We start from the raw sequence: 6,285 nt of genomic DNA, 5'->3' as shown, positions 1-6,285 counted from the left end.
ATACTGAGTGAGTTGTCATTTACTTGTTGGCGCAGCGGGAGGCGCGGGTCCGAATCGTATATTTCAATTCAAAATCGAAATTCCAACAATCCGGATCCTAAAGTTGATCATATCAACAACAAATGGATCGTCGTATCATTTATTAATTAAAGCACGCATCTAGGAATCGTAAGAAGAATACCTATGTCGATTCTCCAACGATTCTTGTAGTCCCGAAAGTACGGCGACCTCAAGCTCGTCCACACGAGTATGCGTCCGATTGAATCCTCGCCTTGAAGTAATCCTGCAAGAGTTCCTCTTGCCGAGCAGCCCTAAGCTCAAACTCTCGCCGCGATCACTACCTTGCTCGGATGTATGAAAAACGTCGCCAAGTTTTTCCCGTGATTGATGAATACTTGAACTCCTTCAAGTGCTTTCTCTCTCTACAACTTTGTAGTGAGATGTGTGTTGTGTGGTGTGTTGAAATGAGCAAGGACATGCTCTATTTATAGGCTAGAGCATGTCTTAAGAATGCAACACCTTGCATGCTAGGTGTCACACACCAAGCAAAGGTGTTGCCACCATGTGACACCTTTCATGTGGTGACATCACATAGGTGACATCATATAGGTGATGTCATCATATGACATCACATATATGACATAGGCTTATCTCATTACATCATCACCATGACATCATCATTCCATTAGCTAATGATTAGTCATTTAAGTATCATTAATTACACTAATTAATTACTTAAACCTTTTAATCATAAAACTTGGTTAAAATATAATTAGGTTCCTACTAATTTATAACTCTTATAAATTAGTCCCTAATTAATATGGACATAATACAATTAGGTTCCTACTAATTTATAACTCTTACAAATTAGTCCCTAATTTGTACTTGTTTTTCATCTTAGATTAATTTCCGAGATATGCTAGTATCTATATGAAATCGATCTTTCGTAAACTCAATCGGTTGCACACTCTATTGTGTGTGACTAACTAGGTTCACATCTATATGGCAACGAGAGACATAAGAAACGCCTTTCTTATATTAAATAATTAAATCCCATTTAATTATTAATTCTCGTAGATCGAGAGTGACGTCTAGCAACATATCACGACCCCCAAATAGAGATGAATGTTTCGATGCATTCTTTTTGAACCAATGTTCATAATTACCGTACACTCAAAATTCCCTTCATCTTAGATTCCAATCTCGACTAGTGTCACGGTTAAGTCAAACACTGTATGTCTTGATTATATGACCTCATCTCCCAGTTCTAATTCTTGATAAATATGACTTCCACTAGAAACAACTTTCTATGTAAGTCATATACACCTGCGCAGGTTTTATCATCCATCAAGAACAATTTGAGATAGCATAGAATCTTGTCTCCGTTCATCTAGAGTGATGAATCCTTTCTAGGTTAAACCCCTATCTCCATATACAACTAACTAGAGCCAACACATCCCGCGGCTCTAGCTCATGAAAGATCTAGAGTTAAGGAGTATCAAACTCTAATCACCTATATACAAGATAGTGTCACCGCAAGTCAAAGGACATATGTACAATTATGAACTAGATGACATTAAATTGACTTTAATGAATTACCATGTATAAGTCATCTAGCGTCACTTGTTCGACTCACTCAACACCTTGAGTGTCCACATGTTTATTCTGATCCCCATCAAGTAGTATGAGACTCACTACTTCCTATAATTAGTAACTATTTACTAATCAGGAGAATAAACAAAGGTGACGATCTTTCCGGGATAATGCGATGCCCTTATTCGTAGGACCCCATCGATCGTGAACGGTTATTTAGATCACTTGTATAATAGAATCTGTCACTCATATTCTTAACACCTTAAGAATAGATTCTATCACAATGTGATAAGGACAATACGTAATAAATGAACACTTAGTTGATGAGACACTTAGTTCAAATAGAATATATATATCTTTGCCATTGGGATTAATTCTACAAATATACACGATCAAATGGCCCTAGGGCACATACTACTAACATTACTAACAGTATTAATATATAAAAACATAGCATCGCATTTCAAGGAAACAATAATATAAAACATATAAACACGTATTTGATCCGTACGAAACTAATATCCTAGCATGCGACACATTTCTCGAATAATCATTATCAATCAACCCAATCGTAAATATCATTCGCGAGTCCAACTCGCTGGTGGCCCAACCACTGGATACGGGGACTCCAGACTACACCCTAGCCGAGTGCTCACTCGTATCAAAACCCAATCGTAAATATCATATTCATCAACAGCTCCCAGCTGTGTTAAGTCATTCCTCAATTGCAAACATACTAGACTGACTCGATACTGGTGATCACACAGCCTATTGACACCCAATAGGTAGCTAGTTTCTTCGGATCGCATACTAGCTCTCATATATAGAATTTAAATAAACATATAACATTTCAGTCAACTATATATAATGCGATGCGTGAATCAGTATATATATATATATCAAATAGTTTTAATACATGAAAGTAAAAGCACAACTCACAGTAACCGCAATCCAAGAAATGATATGATCGATCTGATGGTATGCCCTCGCTAGTCCGCTTCTACTGACTCCACTAATCGCTGACACGTCTGAGAAATTGTTTATGATTAGACGTGCTCTTCATACTTTAATACGTATAACACTTTTAAGTTCTAGGATTTAGTTTTATTTTTAACTTTATTTATGATCGCATTCTTCTTTTATCATAGTTGCGATATCTCGAACTCTGTTTCTCGTATTCGAGAAACGTATAATATCCTTGACATTTTTCATTATCATAGCTCACGTAAAACGTCGAGCTAAAACTTTACTTTTCAATTTATCGGGGTCCTTAATCGTTTTTAGGGTCTAATATTCCAAAATGTTGAAATCCCAATCAATTAGGGCTAAAAGCTCAATTAGGTTCCTGCGGACCCACTGTGTGCGCTCGCACACCTCAGTGTGCGTCCGCACACTTGGGAGTGTGCGTTCGCACACCACAAGTGTGCGTTCGCACACTTGCTCAAGTGTGCATCCGCACACTGCAAGTGTGCGTTCGCACACTTCGGTGTGCGATCGCACACCGAGTGCAGTTCACGCACAGCCCCGGAAACGTCGTTTCCGGGCTTCCCGTCGTGCTATCACTCCCCATACACGCCAAACTCTCCGTTTCCAACAAAACCCGTAACTTTGTTTCTCCAAAAACGCTAAAATCGAATTTAAATCGATAATTTCAATTCCTAAACTAAAACAGCCCATATAACTCAAATTTGGCACCAATTCTCGAAATCTTACCTTGATTTGAAGGTAGAGATCGATAAAGCTTTCAATTCCGAAGAGATTGCCGCTTGAATCACTCGAATCGGACGTCGAACGGAGAAACGGCGGCGAAACGATCGTGATCGGTGGTTTTTCTTCGTTTCTGGATTCTTCTTTCTCTGCTCTTCTTCTTTCAAATGAAGAAATATATATATTTTAGTAAAATTCCCACTTTGATCCTTTCTTTCTTTCCTTGTTACCATTTATTTTTCAAACTTTTCTTTCGTACGATTTAGTCCATAGCTAAATCGTTAAACTCTTTTATTACGACCTATACGTATTATTTATATCCGATAAATAATACAAAACTCGATATTAATACTTTCTCGTCAAAATCCAACATTTCCATTTTCGACACAAAGTGGCTAATTTACCACTTTGGTCCCTATACCTTATTTTGGACTTTTCTCGCCATTCTCCCATTTAATTCCAATTCTAACTTTAGAATTAAAATATAATATAAGTTTTCTCCATAATAACCTTTTCTAAACCGACCTACTACAACTTATTTATCGGAAAACTTTCCAATATTGCCACTTCTGCGACTCAAAACTGGACACGTGGTCCGATTAGCTAATTAATTATTTTGGGGTATTACATTCTCCCCCCCTTATAAAAATTCGTCCTCGAATTTTCATAAATCTTGTTGGGATCTTAACTTATCCTTACAGTTTCCTTGACGTCCATTACTACGTGTCAGACGTAGTTTCTTCTTTTACTTTAAATCTTAGCTCTCACTAATAGTTATGACTTCGTACTTATTGTTAATCGATTATCTATCTTGTTCATAGTAGCTTCTTGCTGTTGCATAGTTAAGAATCTTCTCATTGCTACTTTCGTTTCATTTGTTGTCTTCCCCGAAATAGAATAACCTTGGACGTATCCTTGATGTTGTAGTCCTTGCGTCATTGCTATCTGATTGTTATTAATCATTGTCTAAGATTTTCTCATTCCATCATTTCATTCCCAGTAGCCATAGGGTTGCTACTTGTCTTCTTTATACATGAATAGTCACGACGTGTTGACTCCATCTTTAATAACGTACTTACTTTATTCATACTCCTATGAGTATTTTCCTTTCGTAATCACAATCTACGACTTTTAATCTTTACTACATCTAACGATATCATCCTTCTTCCTTACTGATTATCGTCGTTTCTTACTTCTTTCTACCGTTATCTGACATCTCACTCCTGATTAACTAATCTCTTTCAACTTGTACCCTGTCTAGCACAGTCATTATCTCTTAACATAGCTAAACTTGATACATCCTTCACTATCTTCCATTTCTTATTCTTTCGCTTCTTTAAGCTATCGTAAACTTCATGTCGTTCTATTGGTCGTGATCCTTTATTCTTTACCATTATCTTAGACACGTAATTCACGTTACTTCTGATCGTATGGCTTGTATAGTCTCCCTTCACTTTCACCTAATTGCTCCTTTGAAGTTTACCTTGAATCTCTTATTGATTTTTTTTCATTCAATGATGTTCTTCGTTTACGTCATAGTTCCTTATTCAAGATGACCTCATAAGAATCTCATATATTCCTTTAATATTAAAATCTTCTAAAAATCCTTTTTATTGTACAAACAACTCCCCGTTTTCATCTTACACTTTTACTTCTTGCTTTCAAGAAGTTTCACAATCTTATTGTTAGCATTGGAAAAAAAAATAGTTGATTTATAACTTCCGAAATTAATAACAAATTTCAAATTTGTTATCCTATGCACCTTATGTTTCCTTAATACTTATAACATAGTTTTAATTGTCTTAAGGAACTAAATCTATTCTGTATTAATATCGACTTTCGTTCTTATAACATCATAACTTCCTATATGTAGTATTCTCCTATCTGCCCAATAGCAGTGAAGTGTCGTCTTACTCTTTACTTACTGTATTCATTACAATATTCCTCTTGTTTATAATAGTTCTGGTATTGCTACTCTCTTCTGATAATCCTTCTGACACTTCTCTAAAAATTTTCATGTCTCTAATCATCTCGAAATAATTTGAGGTATATAAGATTTCTCATCACATTTTCTTTCATAATATCTACAATTCTTATACGTGTGTCTTTTTCTTATTTTAGAATTTCGCAGCTCGCCTTTTCTCCTTTCTGTTAATATAACTTATAACTCTTAATGCTGATATTAGTAACTTTACTTAATATCAGTTATATAACATCAAAATCTTTCTTGATCTATCTAATTTAAACCTTCACTTTCTGCAAAATCTCCTGTTTCGTCGTTTTGTATCTCTTTTTCTTTCTACTTCTATATCTTCGAACACTGGTATTGATAAGGTTGTATATCCTTTAAATATCACTTGATGTTCATCATTCATATTACCATCTTCTCGCTCTTCATACTTTTAATCTCTTTTCTCCAATTATGACTTTGGATTGCTACTTCATCTATCTCCACATAAGAGTAATCATTATATTTATCATTCTTATGTACTCGTTACGTTTCTTTCATCTAACACGACTCTCTGTCATTTCATCCTTCATTCTACTATAAGGATGAATACTGTATCCTTAAGTATTGGCAGTGCATCGCAGTTTAGCTGCGTATGCTCTCCAGTGATACTTCTTTATTCACATTCTTCTTTAGCTCCACTAGCTTCGCTGCAATATTTATGAACATGGATTTATTCTTTTGTTGGAGTTTCTTTCACAATATTTATTCTTATTTATTAAGAATCTTTTATTATTTGTCGCAGGGCTTTACATCCGAGTTTACTTACTGAACAACACGATTTTAAAACTTATTTTGGTTGTGCAGCTCTTTCTAAATCACTTTTCATAAATCATTTAAAATCGTTAGTACAATTGTTGCTCAGAGTGATGATATCTCTCATCACCAAGGAGTTGCTCAAAATCACAGTTTCTTTTTCTATTACAAAGATATGATGCATGATCTAAAATTTTGAAAATCATTCTTTTATGCATTTC

The sequence above is a fragment of the Mercurialis annua genome, linkage group LG8, assembly GCF_937616625.2.
Source record: "Mercurialis annua linkage group LG8, ddMerAnnu1.2, whole genome shotgun sequence".
NCBI classification, from domain to species: Eukaryota; Viridiplantae; Streptophyta; class Magnoliopsida; order Malpighiales; family Euphorbiaceae; genus Mercurialis; species Mercurialis annua.
This window is presented reverse-complemented; position numbering follows the sequence as displayed.